Source organism: Lagopus leucura, unplaced genomic scaffold (genome assembly GCF_019238085.1).
Source record: "Lagopus leucura isolate 7727_CA_CO unplaced genomic scaffold, USGS_WTPT01 Super-Scaffold_1, whole genome shotgun sequence".
NCBI classification, from domain to species: domain Eukaryota; kingdom Metazoa; phylum Chordata; class Aves; order Galliformes; family Phasianidae; genus Lagopus; species Lagopus leucura.
Genome location: NW_024962250.1, coordinates 35085500 through 35113355, shown reverse-complemented (window position 1 = coordinate 35113355; position 27856 = coordinate 35085500). Strand labels below are relative to the sequence as shown.

Below are 27856 nucleotides of genomic sequence, written 5' to 3'. Positions count from 1 at the left end.
AAACAGGCTGAGTGCTTTCCAGCTCATATCCTGCAAAACCCACAGGGGTGGGCAGATGCTCCAGGAAAACTGCCCCATGGGTTATGAACCAGCAGCCCTCTTCCTCATCTCAGTGTCCCCACTAGCACCTGGATCAATGAACACGTTGATCAGATCTCATGTGGAAACCAAGCACAAGCCCAGTGGAGAAGGAGCGTGGCCAGGCAGCTGCCCCTCCAGGAAGATGGCTCCCTCCCTGCTGCAGAATGTGGAATACTGTTTTGCTCCGAGCGTGCATATTTTGTGTGGGTGTAGATTTACATTTCGTTAAGGAAAATGAAAAAAGGGGGCTGGTTTCAACTAGCCTGCAGTTTTATTATTTGCAAGAGCCCTTGCCTTCATGTGATGTTTTACGTAACAGCCTTACACATCTGCAAAGTATGTAAAGCATTTCCACTGTTGGGAAGAAGAAAGAAAGGGAGGAGAATCTTGAAAGGTATTGTATCTCCCAGGAGGATTTTACAAGGAATTTTTAGCTCCCACCAGGCAAGAAAACAGAAGTCATTGTGGATCTGTCCTCTAGAGCCAACTTTCTCTAGCCTTGTAAGAGCTCAGACCACATTCCCTGTGAGGACCACAAAGTATGCTTGAGAACATACCCAATAACAGCTTCGGTTCAGAAGTAGAAATCTAAACTGAGATGCACTGAGTGGGAATAAAAGCAGCAGAAAGTTGGGATGTGCATCCTGATCTCAAGGAGAAACAATGGAAGAACCTGGCATTAAGATACAACAAGCTATCAAATAGATGTTTTACTAGGTTGGGTCTTCTTGTTGTTGGGAAGAGAGGTGTTGTCATGGGCAGTGTGAGAAGCTGCAGAGCTGAAGGGAGCTGAGCTGAGGGCTACTTTTCTGTCCTACATCACCCAGAAGATGTGAATGAGCACACTCTTTTAATGCTGGTTATTACCCTATCTGATAGTGGAAATCTGGTGTAATGTATATACATGCAAGGCTGTGGAAAAAAAAGTAGCAAAAATGTTATGAATACCTCCAAGGAGGGTTGGAATGAATGGAAAACATTTGAAGCTGTTAAGTGCAAAGTCTAGTAAGTCAGTCCATCCACTTTTCTTTGGCTTCTGAGTCTGGGTGGACCCAAACCACAAAGAAAAGAGGAAACAAAGGTGGAGTAGACATTGAGAAAGATCTTTCTAAAACTTGGCATTAAAATGTATGAGCTTCCAATCACTGCTCAGCCCACGTGTTGTGAAGCAATTGGAAAAGGGCTGGAAAATCACTGCAAAGCACCTTGAGATGCAGAGGGAGTTTTGTTTGTTTCTTTTCCTCTGGAGTTCTTTAGAACTAAGTGACTTCTAAGGATTTGTCACCAAGTGCCCCTTCCACTGCGGTCTCTCCTAAAATGATCTGAAAAATGACAGGGAAAGTGGGGCTCTTTGGTTCAACTCTTCTTCTGCTTTGCACTTGTCTCCATTTGGAGATGTGTCATGAATGCTAAGACTTCCAGTTTTGATGGACTCCAACATTGTGAGACTCCTTCAGAATAGAAACTTGTAACCTTGTTATACAGAGCTTATGAGAGTCCATCATTTGGACACAATCCTACAGGTACTTCCAACAGTGAGAACAGCTTATTTCTGAGAGCATTTCCCCTGTTTAAAACATCATGCAGTCAGTCCTGGTTCATTACATCTCAGGGGCATAAGACCATCCAGATCTTATCTGTCAGTTCCCTATGGACACAGGAGACAGGGGACAGCAACCTGCCTCTGGAATCCATGCTGGGGAGATGTGAGCCTCCCAGGCATGGCACATAATTAATTTCCCTACTCCCTGTCAGGGCTGTAGCTCCCTGAGGAGGGCAAGCAATGCAAAGAATGATATTTCCTCTCTGGGTTTCCTTAGGTCACTAATTCTATCTCATAAAAGCCACCTCAAAACACCTTGCACTGCTCCCTTCCTTTCTCTGCCTGCACATTCTCTTGGCTGGGAGCCATTCACCAGGAGCCTTGCATTCTCCCAGTTGTGTGCTTGATTCATTTTCTGTTTTATCTTCTACTTCTTCCTTCTGAAGCATTTACCCCTCAGCAGAAATATTTGCATTACTAATCTATCTCCGGTCTTTTTTACTGCTGCCCTTCTATGTAGTACCTGATCTTCTTCCTTATCACTTTTCTCTTTATTACTTACCCCTAATTTACACAGCACTGGCCTCAAATCTCTACCAGAAACACACTGCAAGGAGAAACAGCCCATCACCTGAGGACTTGATGACTGCAATGGCAGATGGAGAACTGGCATGCAGAGGGATCAACATACATGCCTGCACTCCTCGTCTGCACCACACCAGTGTCATCCTCGCCCCTGACTGTTAAGTGATGATGGAGCACGACACTGACAGTACCATAGAATCACAGTCAGTAAGGTTGGAAAAGATCACTCAGATTATCTAATCCAACCTCAATCCATCCCCACAACACCCACTGAGCATGCTCCTCAGTGCTCACAGTTCTTGAACATCTCCAGGAATGGTGACTCCACCACTTCCCTGGGCAGCCTGTGCTAGTGCATAACCACTCCTTCTGAGAATACACGTTTCCCAATGTGCAACCTGCAACTCCCCTGGTGCAACTTCAGGCTATTGCCCCTCATCCTATCACTGTTACCTACAAGAAGAGGCCAACCCCAACTCGTTACAACCTCCTTTCAGGGGGTTGCAGAGGGTGATCAAGTCTCCTATGAGCTTCCTACAGACTAAGCAATCTCAGAACATTTCACTTCACAAGCAGGAGAAGCAAGAGGAGCCCTTTCCCTGCCGACCCACCCAGCAGCACTGTCCTCCTGTCCTGCTGCAGGGTCAGATCTTCCACAGGAGCTGCATCCCAGCATGAGCACACTACAACTCATTCAGCTTTCAAAAATGATTTGCAGAGCACAGTTTTTACTGTTTGACCTTTGGGTCGCAGCCTTTCCCCATTGTGCACACACACCATTCTTTCGCAAAGCAAACAGCCATTTTTCTTCACTGAAGGGATAAAGGCAAAAAGGGGAACTTTTCCCATCCTTTTTACTGCCCTTTTGTGGCACTAAGCCAACTCGCTGTGTTTTTCCTTTCTTTCCTACAGATTTGTGAATTTTATGGGTTTTTTTTTTCTTCCACGCAGCTCCAGAGAAAAATCACCATGTCTTAACATCCTGTTCACTAAAGCCCAGGAAAGGTGAATCAAACCTATGACAGAGAGGTTTTATAAGGATCGAATACCCACTGTATCTCAGCACAGTAATAGCCTGTTAAAATTTTCTTTGCTATCATATCTTCAGAAATATGAAAGGAAAATCTTTCAACAGCTTCATTCCCTCTGACTCCAATCTACATCATGTTGAGAAGGATAGGTGCCAGATAAATGCATTGGTGGAAACAAAGATAAGAAGGATATGCATCCCATCAACAGTTACATTGCCTGAATTATGTTCTAAGACAGACACAGTGACAATAACAGGACAGTGTTAATAGAGTGAGTGGTTAAATTACCTGCCTGGTATCTTTCAAAGAGATCAAGTTGCATTTCATTGCTGGAAAATTCCTAATCAAGAACAAGTGCATTATCTCAGAATCTTCTGTCTGACAATGCAACACAGTGGGCATCTCACAAGAAGAAGTTAATTTAAGTGGTGCCTTTGTGGACTTCACAAAAGGGGTTGGGTTGAAAACAGGACGTCAAAGTAATTTCTCTGCTGAAAAACAGAATGATAATTCCAAGAAGTTTTCAATGTTTTGGGTCTATCTGCTCTTGCTATACCTTTAAGACAAAAGATTTGCGCCTAAGGTGCAATTCAACATTTTTGCTTTGATTTCTATTTTTTCATATTCCCATCAAAGGCACCTGAATCTCTCTTCAACCCACAGCTGGCACATTGGTTTCAAAGCTGGTAGAATTACTTTGAGGCATGATAGAAACTTCTTCCACCTGTCTGCCCTAAGAACTTCACACCTGCAACTGCCACTCCACCTGGCATTCACCCACTGAGTGTTTGCTCTACATCTTCAGAAAAATAAAATCTACCTAGATGTGCCTTGAACGATGGCAGTGTCTCCCCAGATCACCATGCCCTGAGAAGGGGACTCTTATGAGAGCGTGTTACAACTTCCACCACTGTGCAATAGGGAATGGAGCTTTTCTTGTACAGCATTTCTCGTGAAGTCACAGAATCACAGGACCGTTTGAGTTGGAAGAGACCTATAAAGGCCATCCAGACTGACTCGCCTGCAAAGAACAGCAACAACTACATCTCCATCAGGTACTCAGAGCCCTGTCTGGCCTGACCCTGAGTCCTAGCCTCCCAAGCACGCAGAGGCTGCACTGTGGTCCCACTTCATGTTTCGGGCCTCTTTGATCAGCGCTTCATTGGTTTTCATAGATCCTTGTTCATGAAGAGTGTTGGTACAAACTATTTCAGAGATCCTTGGCTAGAGAGAGCAGAGAAAGTAGCCCTCCTTAACCCAGTTTACTTGACAGTTTCCATAACAACTTGACACAGCTATTTATATAGCTGGGAATATCATTTGTGTTTCACCATTTTTAGAACCTTTGTTGCCATATCAACCTAACTGCCATGTAGCATGTACATGTAGAGTACAGCCCCATTCAATTCTCTCTTGTTTTCTCAGAAGCTTCTCTCTCAATGAACTGAAATTCAGATGGGCCCCTGAGAGGCCCACATGCCTCTTACTATATTGTTCAATCCCTAATTAAATAGGCTTGTGCCTATGTGACCTATCTGCAGCACAGCAGCGGGCAGCCTAATCTGGTGGGGGCAACCAGCACGTGGCAGGGTGTTGGAGACAGGTGGGATTTAAGGTCTCTTCCAACCTAAGACATTCTGTGATTCTATGAGCACCTGTAATAGGATGGCAAGATGAGGACAGAGCAGACAGACCAACAATGATTGCAGATTGCCTACTATAGCAGAAATGCAAAGTCATGGCTTGAGCCAGTGACTGAGCACCTGATAGGAAAGCAGGATTCACCCAGGGAAGCTCAGGTGCAAGCAATGCACCAGAGTAAATGGAAGGGATGAAGTAAGGATCCACCCCTTCCCAGAGCTCATTTAAGGGTTGGCAGTTGAGGTAAGGGTATCTTGTTGGAGATTTCTGTGTACTTGAGACCTTACAAAGGTAAACAGATTCTTTCTATTTTTTTTATGTCCACTGTATTTGAGCATATTCTCACTTGCTGCAGCCTAAGACTTTACTACTGTGCTGTCATTGCTGTGCTTTCCATTGTGTTATAGTATTATAGCTATATTTTTTGGTAAGCAAATAATTAGTGCAGTATAGAAGCTGCTGGCTTTTTCTCACATGGATGGGGAGGGGAAGAACTAATCTTGAAATGCTGGTTTCAGAGATCTGATATTAGTATTCCTGAGTCAGCATTCTAGAGAGTAGGGCTGGGTGTTGAAGAATGTAGTTTAGAAAGCATCATAATGATGGTTGGACTAAATGAACATAGTGGCCTTTTCCAAGCTTAATGATTCTACAGTACTAGGGTTCTATGACCAAAAAGCAGAGTTTGGGTTGAAGGTGGGCAGGAACATGGAAGAAAGTCAATGCTAGGGAAGAGATGGGTTTCCCTGAAGGGGAAGCTCTCCTTAGACAGCTTCTACATTTCCTCAGGTGAAGCCCAGCCTTGCAAACATGATCTGTGGTATCAAGCATCCCTTCCAGTCAGATATAATCAATTATAATAGACTTCTACAATATGCAGTATGGAATATCTATAATACACCTAACACCTTTTAGTTGACTAATGAAGTTCAAATGACCCTTCAGCTGTGCTGCATTTTGTCACTCACACCTTCAGCTCCTGTCGAGATAGCAGGTCTCTGTCCATGCTCTGACACTGTCTCAACCTGCTGGGATTGCTGCTTTTGCAAGATACTCCTGTTTGAAGTAGGTGTCCCCCATCTCCCTTCTTCTTGAGGTTTGAAGAAGTTCTCCATGCTCTCTCTGGGGAGAGTGTTCATTTGGCACAGCTTAATACAAATAAGGTGACCTGCTGAAATACTGCCAGAAAGTTAGACTGCCTTCCATCAGCAGGAATGCACAGGACAGCATTGATAAGAAGTGATTCAGTATTGTTCTGCTCTTATTTGTCTCAAGATTTCTACAGGGCCTCCAGTGAAACTGAGAAGCATGTTAGAAGGCTGGGTTCAGCTTTTTGTTCAACACTATATCAGCAGATGGGAACCGCTGCCTCTCTGATGTGTTTTGTCATGTAGCAGTGCTAAATACAGACTCTAATGGCTTTATTAATAGCAGCCCTATTATTCTAACATGATGTTCCACCAACTCCTTGGACTGGGGACAATAGGAAATGGCACTTACATGTTTAAATCTGTGGCACACTGTGAACTCTTTGAATCTGCATGATTCATTGTCAGACAGTGTTATGTCAGGCACTGCAGGCAAAAGAAAGTAGGTTGTGTATGCATGATCTATATGTGTTCTACACGTAAGCCATATGAAATGCACCCTGCCCTCCTGTTGATGGAAGAAGCCATAAATGAGCTCTGCCTATCCTTTAGGACATTCTTGGTAGAATCTTGGCAATGACCAGCCTGGTGCTTCTAACTGTGACCTCAGACAGTGCTGGGAGCACTCTTTGCTTGTCTGCAGGCACTTGGAGGATGGGAGGCTGGCTGCTGGACAGAAATGGCTTTTAGTATGTCCTAGAAGAGATCCATCAAGTGCTAAACCCAGCCCACACTTCATCAAGACTGAAAAGCTGTTTGTTTTTTTGTTTGTTTGTTTTTGTTTTTCCCCCACCATGACAAGTAGTACTTTTGCTTTGAGAAATCTGGGAAGCTCTGGAAGTTTGAGACTTGCACTGTTCATGTTTTCCCCTAACATCTGCCATTGGCTGATCAGTGTTCAGAGATTTCATTTTTCACTTTTTTTCTCCTCTCTCCCCTAAGGCCTACTTGATTTGCAGCATCATTTCCACTAGTTTTGGTCACTGAATTCAAGAGAAAATTTGACACTTGAAAAATTGTACACTGAAACCACTACTCTTCACACCAAAGTAAGCATTCCCAAAGCTGACATGCCCTGTAAGTTGTGGCTCACAATACAAATGGATAAATATAAGATTTTTCTTTTTCCATGACATTTGCTTTAATCAGACTGCACCTACAGTCTGTAACAGAGATGTCTAAGAACGTGGCTGTAATACTTCCTTCAGTATCCTTACCCCACATAGAAAATCCCCTTTCTCCAACAGCCTGCCCCTGGAGGAGGCTGAAACAGAGGCTGACTATGCTGCTGAGAACATTCCTTTGAAAGACTGAAATCCCTCATATCCAAATTAGGGTTTCTTCAAAAGCCAAACAATGCTTGCGAGCTAGAACAAAGCAGATCTGATAAAATTTTCAGCATGTTCCCCAGTAATTCCCAGCCTGGCAACATGCTTTGTCTCTATTACTATTAAAAGTATCTCGTTGTCTACTTGTTGCTTTCAGTATGAAATCAGACCTTACAAACAGTACCTCTTTTTGTACTTGTCTGCAGAAAGTAATTCTCAATTTACATTCATATGGCAGTTCTAGGCACCGGTTTGAAGAGGAGTCCATTTGTCTGAAAGCTGCGATAAAATCACTGCCTTTTCCCCAACTCTCAAAGGCAGACAGCTTTCTGCTCTGAGCACCTTGCTTTACCACCACTCAATACAGCTTTTTCTCTTCTCCAAGCCCTGCTCCTTAAATTGGGTCCAACCTGAAGGCATCACCTCCTGGGCAGCTCTGTCCAGACTCGTTCCTGCCAAAAGCACAACCTCTCCTTTGCCCTTTGAGCACCAGGTGGACTCTGTATCTTCAGTTTTTCCTCTATCTCAGACAAAGAGAGAGAGAGAGAAAAAAAAAATCACACTCCACATGCCAAGGCAGGGGCTGGTTCATTCTAACGTGATCCATCCCATTTATTTTATAGCACTTTAATGCCTCTCTTGGTTGTCTCGCTACACAGACTTCAGGCAGAGTGGAGCCACGTTACTTAGCAACTCGTAGTACACATGACAAAATTAACCCAAACAGTTCCATTTATTAACTCTTAACAAGGAGCAAACAAAACAGCAACAAGAGGGTTTCAAACTAAGTATGCTTTCCATTTTGGGCACGCTACTAATATTACAGATGACAATGCTATCTTGGATGTTCTGTGGGTTTTGTATTTAGCCCTTTTGTGAAGCCCTATTTGAAGCACAAAAGTCTCTCCCCCCCCCCCCCCCCTGTGTGATGCTTTTATAATGGAAAAAATACAGATAATAATAGAAAACTAAAAGGCAACTGGAGGTAATGAGTTCTAGCTTCTGCCTGCTTTGTCCTGTGAAGCCCAGGTCTGGAAGCATAGATGTGAATGCCATTATGAGTCCCCTCCAAAAACTGGGGCCAATTGCAAGGATGAGGTTTTCAGTATTGTGATTTAGACCAAGTTCTTCAGAAAATCTGATTGTGAGTTACGTGCCCCTAATCGCCAGCCTTTGAAGTAGGCTTAATTTGGGGGGAAAAAAAGTGTTCAAGTGACCACGTAAATCACAGTGGCTTCAGCAACTACTGAGCACCTGAAGGTCTGACCTCTCAGGAGGTGTGAGTGAGATCTGTGCCAAATGTCACTTGTGGAATATGTTGGTTTATGTTCATCATAAAAAGAAAAAAAAAAAAAGGCTAGATTTTTTTGTATCATTTTATATTGGTACAGTACCTGCCATTGGGATTCTTTTTAAAGATTTGAATTTGCTTTTCAAAAACATGAAAGCTGCCAAGTTTTACTAAAGGATAAGAACCCGCTGCCTTGCTGTCCCAGGGGATTTGGATGAAAGGCTCCTGCCAAGAATTTCAGCCTTAGGAGAGACTTCTGCAAGATTATTTCCAGATACGAAACCCTTTTCCTGCTGTGCTGCTGAGCCCTCCCTGTCCAACATTTCATGGTGACTGCTGATAATGAGAGCGCAAAGGCCTCCCTCCCAACCATTAACTACAACAGCTGATCCAGGCAGTGCTTTCCGGCTTTTATGGAGAAGAATGAGTGACTTGTGCGTTCTTGTGAGAAACTATTTAGACACCAGATCAGGCACCTATAGGTTTTTATGGAAACAGAATGTAGATTCTTATCAGGCTCCATTTATTTTGCAAGTAATGACAAATGAATTCCTTAGAAACTCACTGGCAATCCCAGAGCATAGAAGTGCGTGGCTTTGAAAATGCTTCAAGGCAAGGTGGTCAGAGGCACGTACTCTGAGGGCCACACTCTGCCTGATGCCAGCTGCAGGAGGTGTTGCCAGGATGCTAGAGGAGGGAATGAGTGTGTGATGGATGGGGAAGGACCACCACACCAATCAGGCTTCTTGATAGTTGATATATGTTGGGAGGTATGGGCTGGAAGGATACTCAGTGCGGGGTGGTGTAAGTAAGTAGTTAGACTTTCAGAGCCTGATAAGATTGCTTATCTTATCTAGGCCATCTTCTGTCTAATGTAGGAATTTTTCCTTTTTGTACATTTTCCAATATGTTAAAGCTCGCTGGATGTAAGCATTTCCCATAGGAAGTCCTTCACAAGTGACTTGCTTTCCCTGCCAGGAGCTCTCGCAGTTTGCAACTAGAGCCCTGCAGACAGATCTTCTCGATAGGAAAAGAGAAGCAAGTTCCAATATATAGTGGATTCCTGCTAAAACTGGCCTGCAGCCTTGCTCACCTCGCATCCGGCATTCTGGCAAATACTTGCAAGACTCCCTGAGCAGACATTTCTCCTTTCATCAGCACTGAGTGCAGAGGGGAAGCAGTCAATCCAGGAAGGCACAAAGCAGTAAGTCAACCTATTTATACTTAACAAGAGTAAGGCACCTTCCCCTCCTACAGTGCCTGCTCGCATTCGTTTACTATATGACCTATGGGCTCTTCATGCTCTGCTCTGGAGCAGTAGCTCCTGCTACTAGGGGCTGTGAAATCCCAGGCACAATAAAACAGCTTCTAATAAAGGTTTATACAATTCAAGCCTCTCCTAGCTTGAAAAGCAGCTCTAGCCTCAGCTCAGAAGGATACTGGCAAGTTCGTGCTCTCTCATCAAACCCATCTTGTGAACTTTGTGTAGAGCATGGATGTTCATGCCACCTGGGGCCCCTTAACACTCTGCTCATTGCAGAACTCATTCAGGTGAAAAGCCCTAGATCAGTAAGAATTATTCCCTTGAGAGGCTGGGTAGATTATTCTCCTCCACCCCTTTCCCCTCTTTTCCTCTCTTTGTTCCAGGGCAGTGGTCAGCCCCTGGTTCACCACCCTCGCACACGTGCACACACAGCCAGGCCAAGAAAGGAAATGAATCATTTGTAATGGGTGATCACGACTGTAGGATTCTTATCTTGAACATGAACGTGCAAATCTTCAGGAGCTACACAGAGCCTGGCAGAGCAAAAGAAACCTTGGACAGCTTAGGCATTTGAAAATAAGATTTTCTGGGGGGTCAGAAACAAGTCTGGTTTCTTATTCATCAGCATCTTCTTCACCAAAAAAAAAAAAGCCAAATAACCCATAATATCAACCATTTCCACTGCAAAATATGCACACTGGGAACAGGGAGGTGGGAAAATCCCTACCAGATCAGGAACTCCAGGCAGGATATTCTCTGTGCTGTGGGCTTCAAGGGTCTTTCAGCTTCCCAAAGGCTGCAGCCAGTGTACCAAATTGGATTACATCGGGAAGAATTCCTGATCTCAATGTCATTTGGCTGTGGTTGCTGCCTACAAGCCGATCCTATGTAGGCAACGCTCTGAAAATCCTACAGGTCCTCTGAGAACTTAGAGCTTCTCAAGGCAAAATTAATTAAGAAGTAATGAACTGAGCTTTTGATACCACAGTGGAAGTGTTGCTGCAGGCGCAAACACTAAGAGAGGGGTGCTTTCTACTGATTTTTAATTAGAATTTAATAGTGCCCTGAAGTTACATCTCTCATTATATAAAAAAAAAGCTTACCTAGTTCTATGTGATGAACAACTCAAATTAGATTTTAACATATGCAAATAACTGGTCTGAGAGATCTGTGTGGGAGTAATAGAGATAGGACAGGTTAAATCCTTGACCCTTCACAGTTGATTTTTCTTTAACTGATCCATCAGCCGGTTTGTTTGCAATTAAACGTTAGAATTAATGGAGTTTAAAGAAAGCCCTGGAAAGCCATGTGAAATGCAGGCACTGAGCACTTCAGCTGAGGTAAATTAACACAGCCCATTGACTTTAACTGCATTAACTACAGCACTGGAGTGTGCAGAGCTTAACTGGATGCAATGTTCCCCAGTCACGGCCAGTGCTGAGCTCCCACTTGCACAGAATAGCCTCTTGCTCTCTGAGATGTCCCATTAGGTAATCAGAGCTGAGCATGTATAAGCCTGAGGGAATCTGCCCATAAAGTCATCCAGATTGCTCAGAATAGTGCATGTCGGGGTAACTCCAAGGGTGGCTTGGCCAACGAAGTCTGTGGCCCCAAGGCATTTGCAGATATGCTGCCACTGATAGCATCAAGAAACCCTGTTGGGTCTAGCCTCAGAAGGGCTGCCAGGACAGGAGGCCAGCACAGAGCTGCATCTCATCTTGAGTAACCAGTGCCTTCCTCTGAGCTGGAAGGATTAGGGTATTTATTTATACCACGGAGATGGAAGTGATCCTCTCTCTTTGGTGTGCTGCGCTTTTCTTAACATACTTCTCTCAACAAATCTCCTCCACAAGACAAACCACGTTATGCAATGCTAAATAGTAAGATTAAATAGCGTGATTCCCCTTGAATGATCCTGCCTAGTGAAGATACCACTTCACTGCTTTGCTGAGCTATTTTATAACGAAGGCAAAATTCTGTCCTCATCTCATAATGTTTGATGGCAATGGAGCTTTCACTCAGCTAAGCAGGAGGGAGAAGAGCTGACATGACCCATAAAATCACACCTCCTGCTCAAAAAACAGGAGCGTTCGGGTGCCTAATGTAAGCACCACAGTTGTTTTTCTCCATTGGCTGTACAAAAGCCTTGCAGTCGTGAAGAGTAAGTGACCTGAATTACTTAAAGCTCTCTTGCAGCTGTATGCTGTGGTTGTCTTTGCTCAGTATCAGCAGTGGGCTGGATGCAGCCCATAAGCTCTGGTGTGCCAAGCTCAATGGTCTTGTCTTTACAGTTCCCTAATCCTTAGGACTTTGTTAAGCACTAGGGGAGAAATAAAAAGTGGTGCTTGTTGTGGTTTGGGCATTTTTCCTTGCTTCTTTTTAATTAAACAAGAATTTAAAGGCAGCGTAGAAAGGCCATGCCAAGAAACTCTACTCTTCTTTACCAGTTCTGTGTTAGTTAAGCACTGATTCTGCAACTACTCAAAAGCAAGATTGCATTTTCTCTTCAAAGAGACCATGGTCTGTCGAGGAGGTTTCTCTTTACATTCAGGAGGAAACTCTGTTTCCACCCTAACCTATCCATGGGGCAAAGCGTGGGGACACATTAATACAGCTTGTATCTAGACCACAGTAAGGCTTTAGTGTGACCCACTGCAGGTCATGTTCCCAAAGACAGAGGCTATGGAGGGGTGAGGGTTTCAGTTCCACGCAGGATGGGGATAGGGGCAGAATGTTTTCTTGGTTTGACTGGATTCTGTGCATTCAGTCTGCTGAAGCGGGTGTGGTGGTAGGGAATTATGCTGCATCTGGCCAAGTGATGTGTGGATCTTTTCCCTACTTGGAATCCTGTTACATTTGTACATATCACCATCTGTTATCTACTATAAAATGATGCCAATTCCAAGCAGGTCTCTTATGTGACATCCCATGGAACTGTTTAGGGATAAAATGACCGAGCGCGTGTAGCAGGTCTACTGCAAAGACCTCTGATGAAATCTTGGCTTTGTGGGAATCCAGAGAAAGGCTTTCCCATTTTTCTCTGGAGACAGGATATTACTCATAAGTACTAGAAAGACTTTTAACTTTCCCTGGACTTTTTCTACCTCTTTTTTTGCCTCTTTCTAGAGGCAAATTTTGCTTTCGCAGGCATGGGACTTCTCCATTGTCAGACCTGGTGCAGGAAGTAAGGCAGTGCCTTCTTCTCAGAGCCTGTCATCTCCATTTTTAAATTAACACATACTAGCACCAGAATTGTTTGCTTGCCCAGTTGTTTTAATCTTCAGGGTCCCAGATCACCCCTCTGACACTTCACCCAGCAGTTTCTGCCTGTTTTGTAGTTTACTCTTGCTAGGTCCCCACAGAAAAAAACTACTTCCAATGAAATGAGGGTCATCCCAGTAAGCAGCATTGGTAGCAACATCAGAATGGTCATCGTGAGCCTGGAAAAGAAGGCGGGAATAAATTTGAGTTTGGGCCACTCTCGTGTGGCAAGACCAGCTGGGAACAGTCACGGGTAAATCCTTCTCTTTTGGTGTTTATCAGGACCTCTTGTCATTGGTTTGTACTTTCTCCTCAGCTCAGATACAAGCTCAGGGAGAATGTATGGGAGCTTGACAGCTAGGTAATGATAACAGCTCCTTTGCGATTACTCCGTGTCACCCCCAGCATGATGTGTTTAGAGAGTGTCTCGAGTGGGTGTTGTTTCAGATGAACAAAGCATCTCCTCAAGCAGTTTTATGGCTTCGTAATTTATTTACCAAGGCAAACTCAGGTCAGTCACACTATCTATTTCTTTTTTAATGAGGTGCTGTTTATTTTTTGCTCTCATTTTCTGGATGGATTGAGAGACAAGGAGGTCAAACAACTTCTCCCTGAAGTCTCTAGGGTTTCCAAAGCTAAGTCATTCTGCCTTTTAATGTGTTAAGCACAGAGCTTGACATGAAGTCAGAGGATCTGCAAACATGTCTAAAGGTCCTTAAAAATGTTCCTAATGAGAAGCCTTCATCAAAATTTTGGCATTCTCTCCATTACTGTTTTACCATCTGTGCAGCTCCTCTTGCATCAGTTGGGTTTCACTATAGCTGAGGTGATCTGAGGATACTTTTTGGGAAAGGTCTACATAGAAATACTTTTCAGTAGCTCTGACCTAGACAAATTCAGAGGCTCCCACTATTTTTCAAGTCTCAAATAGCAGCTCCCAAGCTTAGCCTTTAGATTTCTATTTCAGACCAGCCAAGGTCTGGATGCTTTTTTTTCTGTCCAAATAAACTGGAGGCACTAATAAACTGTACTGACTCTCTTTCTACCCCTTGACTCCACTTTAAAATTAGTGCGGAATTAAGTAGAGTGTGGAATTAAGAGATTCTTTGATGGAGCATAGAAGTTAACTATTCAGAGGCTTTTTCTTTTCCCCTGTCCTTTTACCAAATAGGTCAGACCCAATCTAAGACTACAGAAAAAGATATCCCAGAGGCCAAGGTTGGAGGCAGACATGGGACTGGATGGTGCCTTCTGACCCAGCTCATGTTTCAGGCTTCATGTGAGGTAGTTCTAGTCTTTCCCCGTGGACATCTCAGCTCTTGTGTCAGCAGTTAAGATGCTTGCAGACTTTGCAGGTGGCCCTTGGTGTCCTTTCTCTCCTGTTTCAGGGACATGCCCAAACAAGCAAGTTCTGCAAGAGCTGAGAAGGGGGCTCTCAGCCTCTCCTGTTGGAGCTGGTCCAGTTTGTGCTGCTAGTTAGCTGTTCACTGGAGCAGGAACCTATAACCAGGCTTTCCCACATCGCACACATGGGTGTCCTGGCTTTGGGGCTGGAGAGTCCATCTTTCACTTTTTCTCTATGGTCCAGTGAATGTTTAACTATTTATACAACATGGTACAGCTTCTGCAGGAGACTTTGAGACCAAACTCCAGACAATCTATCAGTTGGATGTGTGCTCATTTTTTCAGGACATGGGAACCATAGAAATCATAGAATCATTAAGGTTGGAGAAGAGCACTGAGATAATCTGTGAACTGAGAACCATCATGTGGAGGTTCAGTCTAGTTTTCCAAGCTGGAAGAAGGTGGAAACCAGTGTCATCTGTGTTTGGTGTAAATTACTGATGAGTTCGAAAATGCTTATGTGATCCAGCCATCTGTAGATCTTCATGGGCCCTATAAATTTGGATGATTACATCTTAGGCACATCAGAAGAGAAGCCAGGCTTCCTATTTGTTTACAGGAAGTCATCACTCAGATTTAGGCAAAATCAACCCACCCAAGCCAAGATTTGGGCTGCTTTTCCTATAGAAACATGTCAGAAATGCAGGCAGGTACCCCTATGTAGAGTTAGTCTCAAAGCAACAGTTAAGATACCTACCTGCATTTATGGAGTTATTCCACAGTAAGAGCATATCACTAAGCTGTAGAAATGCTATCCAACTGATTGGGAATATATAGTTAACACAAAGATGTAAAAGTATATGCATGCTACCAGAAGTACAGCTTTCCTGCAGCACAGCCTTTGCTTAGGTTGCATATTGCAGGAAGAGATTTTATTAGAGCTCATTAAACTTTAAAGCCTTAATGGTATCTTCTGGATTGCCTGATCGGTATAAAAAGGAGATCCTGTCAAACCAGGAGTGCAACAAGCAAAAGGCAGCCTGTGCTGCAATGCTTGCGGCTTGGGCTGTGGGACATCTGCAGGCTTAGCATGACATCGTCTGGTGAGAGGTGGAATGGGGCCTCCAGTGCAAGGCTGAGCATCCCTGGGCTGGCAGCAGCTGAGCAGAGAAGTGGAAATGATCACACAGCTGTGGGACAGGGCTGCTGGCTGGGAAACAATAGCAAGTCCCTGCCAGTGCAAAACAGTGACTCCTGAATGAATGCTCTGTGTTGACTTAAACCTTTGCATTTGGAAGCCAAGAATTCAGCTGTAAAAGTGGTGTATTTTAGGGGCACCAGGGATGGAATTAGCAAAAGTCCTTAAAGGTGCAGTTGCGTATCTCAAACTCAGTCTCCTCAGATGCTGAAGGTCTAAAAACACTTCATACTCTGTCTCTCTGAGCTGAACACCCATAACAGTAATCTGAAGCCGTGCATGCTGCTATCCAGGTCAGGGAGACAGCACAAGAGCTCATCTGCCTGACTCACCAGCTTCCTTGCCAAGTGAGCATGAAATTTTCATGACACTGCAAAGTAGCTGAGCCACAGTCTCTTAAATGTCACTGCTGAGAGATGTTTTACTTAGGAAGCACCCTGAAAAGCTGGTTTGCTTTTAGGATTCAGGATTTTTATTTTTTTTCACATTGGCAGTGCTGCTGGTTTGGGGAAAATATATTGGTTGAGTAGGGAAAAAAAAAGTCTCTACAAAATCTTAAGTGGGATGACAGCACCTACCAGCTCTGTATCAAAACTCCTAGGACAAATCATAGCAAGATTATGCATGATTGTGATGTTAAGCTTGTCCATGGGCCATGGAAGCAGTTTCCAGTCTTTGAGATGGAGTCCCTACCAGCCCACACTGGTACAAGCAGTGCCAATTGCTCAGATGGAGCACTGCTCTCCAGGGAGTGCTGAACATCTGTCCAAAAGCTTTTTAATGGCAGCTTAAAGTGGCCTCCTACAGTCATTCACAACTTTGCTGTTTTTTACATTTTTTTTTTCCCCCATTAAGTTTGCATTCATTATATTTCAGTAGTCACCAAAATGTTAATGAAAGGTATGAACAGCCCAAGCAATGATCATTTTCAATGCATCAGAGGAGAGCATCAAATGTCTTCCAAGTCTAAATGCTGGCAGTGCTTGTCACAACTTTTTCTTCTCATTAGCTCAGATGATAACCATGGAGATATGTGAAATCTTTCTCTGTGTCACGCTTTTCAAGGTGTAATACTCACAAGTGACCCCTGTCTCAGACATCTTCCTTGACAGAATGGGGCAGTTTCCAAGACTGAGGGGATCTACAACTCTGGGGATTGGAGAAAGGGCAAAGATTGAAGCCTCATGCTTATGCTATTTCAACCAGCAGGACAGGTTAGACTCTAAAAACCAAATGGTGCTCTGCCTTTCATAGCCAATTTCATAGAGGAATTCCTTGTTATTCCTGTTATGGCAGTAGCACTCAAACCATGTTACGAAATGTCCACAGTGCTCAACAGGGACTGTGTGCTCTGCAGAACCTGAACCATCATCTCTTGTGAGTTCTCATTTCCCCACTCCCTTGGCCAGTGGTGGGTGGGACAGTTTTCCTCCTGTCCTACAGAGATGGTTTCTTCTGGACATGGCATAGCAGGAGATTTGTCAAAGGACATATCTTCAGGATGACATTCTATCTGCAGGACCATTATGTACGGTCCTAAATTCCTTTGGTTTGAGACATTCATAGCAAAAGTCATCTATCAGCTAGATGATAAATGATCTAATTGATCTTTCAAGTAGAAGATACTTCAAAACCATTTATTGTGAGCTGAGTCTTGCTTTTAGCACTCAGTGGGGCACAAACTAGGTTTCTTTGCTATTCAGATGCGCTATATCTTAGTCACATTGTTTTTTTTCCAACATGGAAGCAACTAAATTCCTTCCATGCAAATAAGAGGTTCGAGGTACAGCCTGCAAAGCCCAGACATGTCTGAATTTGCCTCTCTCAAACTCTTTGAGAATTTTCTCTACCCTTGAGTAACTCAAATAGCTTTACAAAGAATGGCCTAAAAACAAAAATAATAACTAAAAAAGAAAAAGAAAGAAAGAAGAAGCAGCTCTCCCTGAGCGTGCGTGATTCGAAAGGTTCCCATCAGATCAGCAGACTGTGACGGCCTTTCTGTGCCACCTCTGAGTCCTCTGCTTGAGGAGGCACGAGCTCCCTTCAGCCATGCAGGAGCAAGAATAGCTCTGCACAAGTAACAAGCATTTGGAGATGCTTATCGAGTACAATGTGGGCGAAATGTAAATGAGCACCGCCTTGGTGCTCGCACACGGAGCATGCACAGGCTCCTCACCGCAGCTCCAGGGCCTCTTCATTAAATAGACAAGTAGAAAATTAAAAGCAGCTTGCTATCAGCAGCAGGGAGCTCTGTTGAGCTGCTTCTGGCCCAGTGTGAGACCTCCTTCCCTGGGGCCTCATGGGCTCGGCTGCACTTCTCAGCCATGGAAACCAAGGGGAGCACAGGCGTCTGCCCTAAGAAGGGCTGCCGTGGTTATCTACCATTCCAGGTTAAGAAGTAAAAATTGTCTTTTCTGTCACAAACAGGGCTGTGTGCCCTTTTCGGACCTGGTGACCCTGGCAGGCCAGACTGGTGCAGTCTCTCCACAATAAGTCATGGGGCCATGCCTGAGAACAGAGGGGCTGACACAGACCGATGATGGGTTCCCCTCTGACACGTGCTTTCCCAGTGACTTACTCTATTTCCCAGTCAGGCAGAAAAAAGCTAGAAAGCTTCATTTTCATTTTGAAACTCTCCTTGTGTGGTTCAAATTTTGAGGTCTGCAAAGACAGGACTTTCAGCACAGGAAATTTTCTGAGTCATTGGGAAGGCCACAGGGTGCCACCAAACCAAGTGGTGGAGGGAAAGCCCCTGCAGCTCTCTTGGCCATCACTAACGCTCTCCTTCCTCACTTCAGGCTGTGGAGGATTCAAGGGAGAGTGGGTGCAAAGAGTTTTGTGTTTCTTGTGGGAGCCATCTACACAATGTTCTTTGCTGTTGAGAAAAGTAGATATACACTGTCTTATGGAATCGTGTAATCGCAGAATTGTTTGAGTTGGAAGCGACTTTGAAGGCCATCCAGTTCAACCCCCTGCAGTGAGCAGGGACATCTACAGCTCCATCAGGTGCTCAGAGCCCCATCCAGCCTTACCTTGGATGTCTCTAGGGCTGAGGCATCCACCACCTCACTGGGCAACCTGTTCCAAACCTTTGTCTTGAAAAGGTCCTTCTTTAGTACAACATCCAGGTCCCTGCTTAGTTCCAAAATATGGGATCCCTAGGCTGAACAGCTGGCACACATGGGCAGCAGTTTGTGTGAAGTTTGTCTAAGGATGTGCAACTTTGTGATGCTGAACTCCCTAGGTTGTGGAGTTTTCATATCCATAAACTTCTCCAACCGCTTGCCAAACTCTGGGACTCTTCTCATTATTCTCACAGTAAAATCTCCTATTTACACCTTCTTTATCTCCACCAACCTTTACTATTCCTCTTCTCCTTTTGGACTGCCTACCCAAAATACCATCACTAAAGAAGTCCCTTTGCCTCCTCCACTTTTCCTGTCTTGTCTTTTTGCACCTTGTCTGATTGTAACACCTTCAAGTCTTACCCTGACTTCTTAGAAGAGATGCAGCAATGACTTCTCAGTCTTTAAGTTCCTACTGCTCCCAGGTGCCTCCCTCTAATTCCATCCAATGCAGTGTCCCTGCTGTCATGGGATTGCAGCAGCCACTTGCCTGGGTAGCCTTTTGCCTTCATGCAGATGATGACTGTATTCACAATTTTTACATTCTTCCACCCTGTACTGTCCTCTGCAACCAACAGAAAGGTCAGTCTCTCAATCTGGTCAAGTCCCAACTTCTCTTGACCATCCTGTTACAAAATGAGAGCCAGGACTTGGCATCCAGAGCTATGCTGTTGGCCACCACAGTGGGATGCTTGTTGGCTTATTGTATTTCTCCCTTTCTCAATTCCATGTTCAATCACTGTTAGTGGCGTGCCCTCCCTTTCCTCTTACCTTCTTGTAAGGCACTCTCAAAACCACAGCTTGTCTCACAAGCACCTTCCCTTGACCCAGATATTATAGCTGACACTTAATTTTTTATTACTGTAACAGTGATGTGACTCATGAGCATTTTAGAGTCAGTCTACTTGTAGGTATTCATGTGAATGCCTACAGATCAGCAAAATTCATCCTGAAAATTCCTAAAACTAGCTATTCTCACATGAGCATTCAGATCTTTTTTGTTCTCACACCTGGAACTGATAGGAAATAACAGCGTGAACGCAAAAAAGAGGTGGTGATTTTGAGTGCTAGCTTGATACATGAAGGCAAAGCAGAATGACTTGGGAATAAGCAGTAGGTAGCCAGCACATTAGGTATGAGGTAATCTGGTTTTGTTTTGCTTGTCTTTTATTCTTTAGGAAGAAGAGTTACATCAGGAATAGAAAAAGAAATGGCTGTCACATACCTACCTGTTTTCAGCAGAGCAAATACAGAGCTGCACTAGAGACAGTGACTGAGAAGGTGGCTGTCACACAACTTTGCATACAGACAGCAACTCAGCTGGACCAAGTGAGGACAAAAATGAGAACTTTTACTCATTTATATCAATGCTAGAAAGCTGATACATGCTGAGACAAATAAGAAGTTCCATTACTTGTGAAAGCATTTGATGCAATTGATGCCTCTGAGAGGGGGTGAAGTGACTTCCCCAATTTCAGTAATAAAATTGTTCATAAGGAAGGGCAGAGAGAGTAGTGGTTTTCTATATCATAACTATCAACTTGTGAGTTGCTGCTAAGTCAGGTTTATAAGAAGTTGTGTAGAAGAGGAAGAATATCTAGAGAAAAATCTGCTACAGATGTGAGGCAAGGAAAGAAGATCAAGAAGAATTATTCCTTAAACCCATAATTCATTGAATTCTTGTCCAGTTTGTGGAAATACAAATCCTGTATGCGTAGAGGGCTTCAGAGTGGGATGTATACCAAAGATGCATGCAGCCAATAGAAAAACAGCATTTAGGTGATGCAGGTGAAATTTCTAACAGAGCAGGTACTAAGTCCCTGGTGAGATCATTCATTATCATGACCTTAATTGCTGGATGGAAAGTTTGATGCCCTCCAAATATCAGCCACCGTGATTGTGACCTGACTGTTTGCTGCACTGGATGCTCTAATCACTCAAGGTTAAGAAGTTAAGTTCTCCAACTCAAGGAGAGTTATTATCCAGATTCACTAACAGAAAAAAATGTGGGCAGAAAAATATGAATGCAAGTTGAATCCTTTGATGAAGAGTTTATCACGTGGTCAAAAAATCAGGATTTCCAAGTGCACACAGAACATGCTGAAAATTTCATCCTGGTTCAGCAATGAGGTGAAGGAATAGATATGAAATAGAAAAACAATCCGTCACATGTAGAAGGGAGAAATGAGCCAATCAATATAAAGTAGAAGCAACTGAATGTAAGAAATGAGCCAGTGAAATTAAAACTATCCGGAAACAGAATGGAGCAAAGAAAGATTATATTTTAATGTCTATGAAGAAAGTTAAAGCTTTTGCAGGGATATCATTAGGAGGATGCAGTAAAATTAATAGTGACATTAATAAAAAAAAGAAGAAGAAGAGGAAAGAAGGAAGAAATGCTCATAATGTATCAATACTCCAAGAGTGTAAAGAGAATGAACTGTGCAAGTACAGGCAAACAGAAGTGACAGATGCACATACCTGTGAGCTAAGAACGGGAATGCAGAAAATGGTCATCAGCATCTTTTGAAGAACCAAACTATTCATTTACCAAACTGATTCCAACCTTTATGATACTGGACTAGAAGTGGTGGAATCTGTTTTCAAAGGCATTGTGTGCTGTTCCATGGAACAACCCAGTATCCTGTAAAACACTGAAGGTTTCCCATAAGTGCCATGAGGGCTGAAGAAGGGAGAAATTTCATAGAATCATTAAGGTTGGAAAAGATGTTTAAGATTGTTTAGTGCAATCCCAGCCCACCCCACCTGCCACTGACCACATCCCTCAGTGCCACATCTCCACGGTTCTTCCGTGCATCCTTCAGAACAATCTGATGAAGGGAATCCATGAGCTACCTGCAGCTCAGAGGCCAGAGCAAACAGCCACCCGTGCAAGGCTCAGGGTTTGCCCTGCTCTTCAGCCTTTTATTTGCTTTAGTCCTTTGTCATCACTGCTAAATCACCGTTCAGCCCTCTGTGACTGTGTTTGTGTGTGCAGGCTGATTGCACAAATATTTGCACACACAAAAAAGACTTGTTTCTTGCATCCTTTGCTAACAGTCCAGCATGGCCGTTAGCCTTTGGTGGGTGTGCGGGCAGCGGTTGTGCTTTGGGCCCCACTGCCAGGACTTGTTCTCTGTTAGATCTGGCACACCAGGGGACAAAAATAGCCCCAGCACCACGTCTGGGACTTCCAGCTGAGCACTGAGTTCCCCACTTGCTGGGTCAGTTCCCCAGCCACTTTCATTCTGATTTATAAATACATTTTCCATACACTTGGCCTCGCTTTGGATGGGAGAGTCACAAACCTCACCTTCTTACACTCCCCTATCCCTTCACCACACCTTTTCCAGAACAACCCAAAACCTCATAGGAACCAGAAGGCACAATTGGATACTCCCCCCTGGATGGGAGGACAAGAACTATAGTGGTAGGATAGCTACATGCTGAAGAAAAAGATGACAATGGGGGTTTAGCTGAAGGTTTCTCATTTCCTGAATCTCAGATGTTGAAAAGAATCACAGAACTGTAGGGGTTGGAAGGGACCTGTAGAGATCATTGAGTCCAACCCCACAAAAAGCATGATTTCTAAGGAAATTATGTGATTTAGATGTGGGCTCTGCAAAAGGTGGGTCCATGTTAGCTGTCTGTGTTTCTACTGAGAAAGCATTCTAAGGGTTATACCTGGAGTTCACTTGTGAAGAAAATACCAGAAAGTAAAAACTTCTTTACGTTAGGTGAGAAGGCTGAAATAGGTGTGTTCCTTTGGTATGAGACAGGTGTACTCCTTACATATGAATGGTGTGGAGTCAGACTCTTCTGCGGAATCCAGACACACTGACTATAATAAAGGAGGCCCTTCTCAGGGACAGTCTTTGATAACTGGGACAAAACACCACGGGAAGTGGCCAGATGCACCATGGACTGGTGGTCTTCATTCTTTATGTCTCCAAAGTGATGCCATGCAGTTCTCTGTGAGAGATGCTTTAACCCAGCAGGATGTCTTTGAACTCAACAAAGAGCAACAGAGCGAAGCAAGCAGCTTATGAGGCACAGAGACCACACTCCAAAGCCAGCATCAACATCCCCAGTCAAGGACCTGCCCCAGTTTTATGCCTGCTGGAGTTCTACAGAAGGTCTGGGGAGAAGGAGGTTGTTTGGGCTGGTTTTATCTTTTGAACCCTGTAATGATGCTACTCATGTCTAGTTGCACATGCTCTTTAAGGAGCTGGGATTCCCCCTGCTGATAAAAGATATGTAGCACTCTCACTTCCTTTAATCTCCATCAGACTATTACGTGAACATACCACCTACACAGCCAGATGAAAAGCACCAGTAGAAGGGAACTGTTGTTTTCCTTTTTTTTTCTTCTCAGAAAAAAACAAGGCTAAGCAGAAAAGCTCAGAGTTCAGCTTTGTAAGTACTGACTCCTCCTTTCCATCTGGAAATTCCCTGCAGTTTTACAATAAACAAACTCCTCCCAGATATGCCAAAATAAAGTGAACTGAAATTTAGCATCAGACACGGAATAGTCTTCTGGAAGTAGGGGCTATTTGTAAACTGGTGGTTACCAAAAAAGGCCAACAGCAGATTGAATCTGATTTTTCATTTTAAGCTACTATAAATTACTTATTGGATTAAGAAGTAATTCACCTTATAATGTATGCTGCCTTTCAAGTAATTTTGTGATTGAGCTCAGTAAGTTTCTTAGCTACAATAGGTTGCTTCTCTTCACTCTGAAATAATGGATTAGACTTTGAAGAGTAAATACCACCAAGCTGCTAGTATTTTTCAAAAGGATTTTGGCGTAATTCAATGATTATTTAATGTTCTGTTGTCCACTGATGTTTCTATTAAGGCCTCTCTCTAACAGGGAGGTAAAAGAAGGTGTCATGGGAGGAAATATTTTTGGTAGGCGTAAGTGCAAAAATTTTAGATCATCGTGACATAATGTGTGTGGATGTGGATGCTCCCTTCCTGGAGGCATTCAAAGCAACCTGCTCTAGTGGGAGGAAAAATTCTAGGTCAGGTATCCACTATACAATAGAGGTGGTGAGGCACTGGCACACATTGCCCAGAGAGGTGGTGGATGCTCCATCCCTGGAGACAGCCAAGGTCAGGCTGGATGTGGCTCTGAGCACCTGATGGAGCTGTGGGTGTCTCTGCTCACTGCAGGGGGGTTGGACCAGATGGCCTTTAAGGGTTCCTCCCAACTCAAATGATCCTATGATCCTATGCATTAAAATTTCAAAGTAACAAAATTAGCAGAAGCATCCCAGGCTGCCATTCCATCAAGCAGCAAATTAAGAAAGCAGATTTTTTGAAACTGCACTACCAGGTGCTAACAGCAATAGCCACTAGGGATCCCACTCTGTTCCCACAGAGGTCTACTTGCTAAAGAGGTCTACTTGCTAATGGCATTGCGATTAGTCACAAAGTCACAAAATGTTTTAAGCACATGATTCAGCCTGACCTAAGCTGGAGGCAGCTGAGCCAGAAGAGCAGATTTCTGCCACAGACTTTATGCCATCTCTGGCATTAGTCAGACCCTTGCTTGGGCCAATTCTTCTCACTGAAATGGCAGAAAATTGTCCTGTTATTTATTTTTTAAAGAGCTAAGCCTTCTCCTTTGGAGCAAGACAGACTGATGTCAGATTACTCTTCCTCCTGGAGCTGTGCCCACTAGCATTTAGGTGCTATGTTAAACTGAAGCCTGCAGCATCCTGGTGTCCCTCTATGTTAGTTTTACACATAGCCCATAGCAAGGGGCATCAGATCCATACAGCAGGGCATAAACTGCAACACTACAAATAATACTGGAAACCACAAGGATAGGTGTATGTCTCACTAAGTCTGCCAGGAAGCAGGCTGAGACCACAAATATCAGCTTACACATAAAGTGAAAGGTTGATAACAGAAATCACACATGGTGGGGAAACTGGAGGCTGGTGGCTAATGCTTCTGCTGCATCTGCTGGTTTCTTTGGTCTTTAAAGAAGATTTGAGGAAAGGCACTGCCTGGCTGCAGTCATGCGAAGTCAGATTTCTTCAGGGCACCTGAAAACTTCTTATCATTATAAATATAAATATCTAAGGGACAGAAGCCAGGTGGATGGGGTCAGGCTCTTTTGGTGGTGCCTAGGAATTGGACAAGGGGCAACAGGCATAAACTGGAACATGGGAACTCGAGAAAGAAATTCATAGAATCATAGAATGGCCTGGGTTGAAAAGACCACAATGATCATCTAGTTTCAACCCCCCTGCTATGTGCAGGGTCGCCAACCACCAGACCAGGCTGCCCAGAGCCACATCCAGCCTGGCTTTGCATGCCTCCAGGGATGGGGCATCCACAACCTCCTTGGGCAACCTGTTCCAGTTCTTCACCACCCTCTGTGTGAAATTCCTTACTCTGTGGGTGACAGAGCACTGGAACAAGGTCATGGAATCTCCTCTGGAGATATTCAGAACCTACCTGGACACTTTCCTGTGCAACTTACTGTAGGGAACCTGATTTAGCGGATGATCCCCAGAGGTCCCTTCCATCCCCTACAATTCTGTGATTCTGTGACCTGAGGTAATGAGGCATGAGGGTCCTCTGTAGCAAAAAGAAAATCAGACTTTGGTGGGTATGCTTGTATTACTGTTTTCTTTGGTACCTGGCACTTGGAAGCCTGATACGAGTTATTTTGATCCATTTCTGCAGCTGGAGTGCAAGCTGCCTTTCTCTTACAAGAGATTCTATTTGCTGGGATCTGAGCAACACTGGCAGCACACTGTGACTGACTTCCCCCAGCCAAGTCAGCTGGAGCCCTGCTATTGATTCCTGCAGAATTTTGTGAGTTCCCTGCATGCTTGTTAAAGGTAGATATCTCTATATTTTTTAATATGCAGCAATAATCTGAGTTTCATACGGTGGGTTTTTGCCACTTTGTCTCAAAATATCTTCAATGTAAGCAGTTAACACAGCTGATGCAAAGATGAGACCAGTGAAAAGAGCCCACAAGATCAGTTCAGCACTGAGTTGTATCTGTTTCCTTCTCATTTTCTGGTCACATACTGTACCAGAGCTGATGGAAAATTATCAGATATTTGCATTTCTCCACACATTGAGGCTGCACAGAAGTTTAATGCAAAAGCATCCTGTGCCTGGAGTGCAAAGAGCTTTGCTTCACCTTTGCAAGCTCACTCTAAGAAAGCAAACTCAGATGTCACTTCTGTGCATTGCAGGTTGTAGGGCAGCCAGATTTCCTCTTTTCCAGCACCATGCATTAAAATACACCTGTACCATCCCAGCACGATGTGAAGTTACACCATTATTTGGTATTTACCATTTTACCATTTATAGTATAGTATTTACCATTTATTGTTCCTTATATTCTCTATTTGCAAAGTGACTGAAGCTTAGGAGAACCTTAGATAGCTAGATAGTTCTTAGAACCTCAGGAGAAAAGGTGATGGAATGGATGCTTTGCAATGTTAAAGAGTCTTTCCACATAACATGGTTGCTTATTTCAAAGAAATAAGATCCCAGCACCAAGTAGGCTGTGGAAATCATGTTAGGAAGGTAAGGCTATAAATTCATTGTTTAAGTGAATGGAAACTGCTGAACACAAGCCTAAGTGTCTTCAGGAAGTTGAATCTAAGAGAAGAATTATTTATACTAAAAAAAAAAAAGTAACAGAGCCCAAAAGTCAGCATTTTTAAGGGTGATTTCCAGTGAATTTTTCTGTTCTGTCTTTATGATGTTAAAAGGAACTGAAAAGCTGTTTGGAAAGGAAGGGAAAAGCTTTGATTTTTTTCCTCAGTGTGCATGCATACCTAGAAATCTCAAGGCAGTCCATACTTGTTATTTCTGACACTATCTGGGACTTTTCTGGCTTAGTCAGGCTCTTTTCTTTCTTCAGAGCAGTAAATTGCTTGTAATAGTTCAGCAGCAGCAGCTGGAAGGGGCCTCTCCCATCTACCCATCCCTCAAGGTAAGGATGGATGGGGCTCTGAGCACCTGATGGAGCTGTGGGTGTCCCTGTTCATTGCAGAGAGGTTGGACATGATGGCCTTTAATGGTCCCTTCCAACTCAAACGATTCTATGATCCTATGACTCAAGACACTGTGCTGTGACAAGTGCTCTGACACTTTCTTCTTGCATACACCAGGTTTCTGGGATGGCTGAACCCTCCTCAGCCACATCCATGCTTCATATATATCTGTTCATTGCTGCCAGCTCCCTGTATGGACTCTGTACATGCAAGGGTTTCTCCCATGGCAGGTTCCCCATGGTGTTCTTATGGAGCTACATGCTGCTGGCAGAGATATGTTCCCTGTTGCCTCCTAAGGCTGACATTATTGGAGGGATTGCCTTGCAGAAAAGTCACAGAGACATCTGAGGTCTTTGTGCAAAAGGAGCTGTTGAGAAAGTCTGAGAAATGGAACACAAGGGGAACAACTCCATGTGCCTGCTCTGCAACCACTTCTCCACTACATGGAGCTGCTGAAGTTTGGATTTTCAGCTCAGGGAATTGTTTGCTTTAGATAAGAGCTAGCATACCCACTGTATTTCCAACCATACAGATGCACAAGGGAGTTCCTAGTGTAGTGGAACACCGAGATGATGCAAATTGCCCTTCTTGGTAAATAAATAAGAACATTTCCTTTCAAGCAAAGCACTTGCATCCTCAGCGTTCATATGTGATCAGAGAGGTTCACAATGCATCACGCTCAGGAGAAAATCCAGGACAGGAAGCCCTATGCCCAATGAAATCCACAGATCTGTTGTCTCCATGCCCTTTTCCTCCCACTTCTCCTCCATCCTTTTCCTGTGACACTTAAACTCCAGCTCCTGCACATGCTAATTGGTAAATCAAACCATTTGTAGGTTACTATTTTCAGTGTTATCTCTGCCCTGCAAAATGCCTGCTGCATTTCTCCAAGGTGCCCCTCAGCAGTGAAGTCCCAACACATCTGTGCCAGGGGAGCCTGCGAGTGCAGGTCAGCTCAGGAGCAATTTCCCTGACATGCT

At 43.9% G+C, this 27856-nt stretch overlaps 1 protein-coding gene across 2 annotated transcripts in view; it reads left to right on the top strand.

Annotated features, from left to right (window-relative positions):
• Positions 1-27856, top strand: part of GPR132 (G protein-coupled receptor 132) — a 72527-nt gene that overhangs the window by 26250 nt on the left and 18421 nt on the right. The window contains exons 1-2 of one of the 2 annotated variants that reach the window (XM_042866544.1): positions 20122-20169; positions 25543-25700. The exons of the other annotated variant lie outside the window; for it this stretch is intronic. The gene's annotated coding sequence lies outside the window, so the exon portion shown is untranslated. Of the gene's footprint in view, positions 1-20121; positions 20170-25542; positions 25701-27856 lie in introns of those variants that run through there. 2 annotated transcript variants of the gene reach the window in all.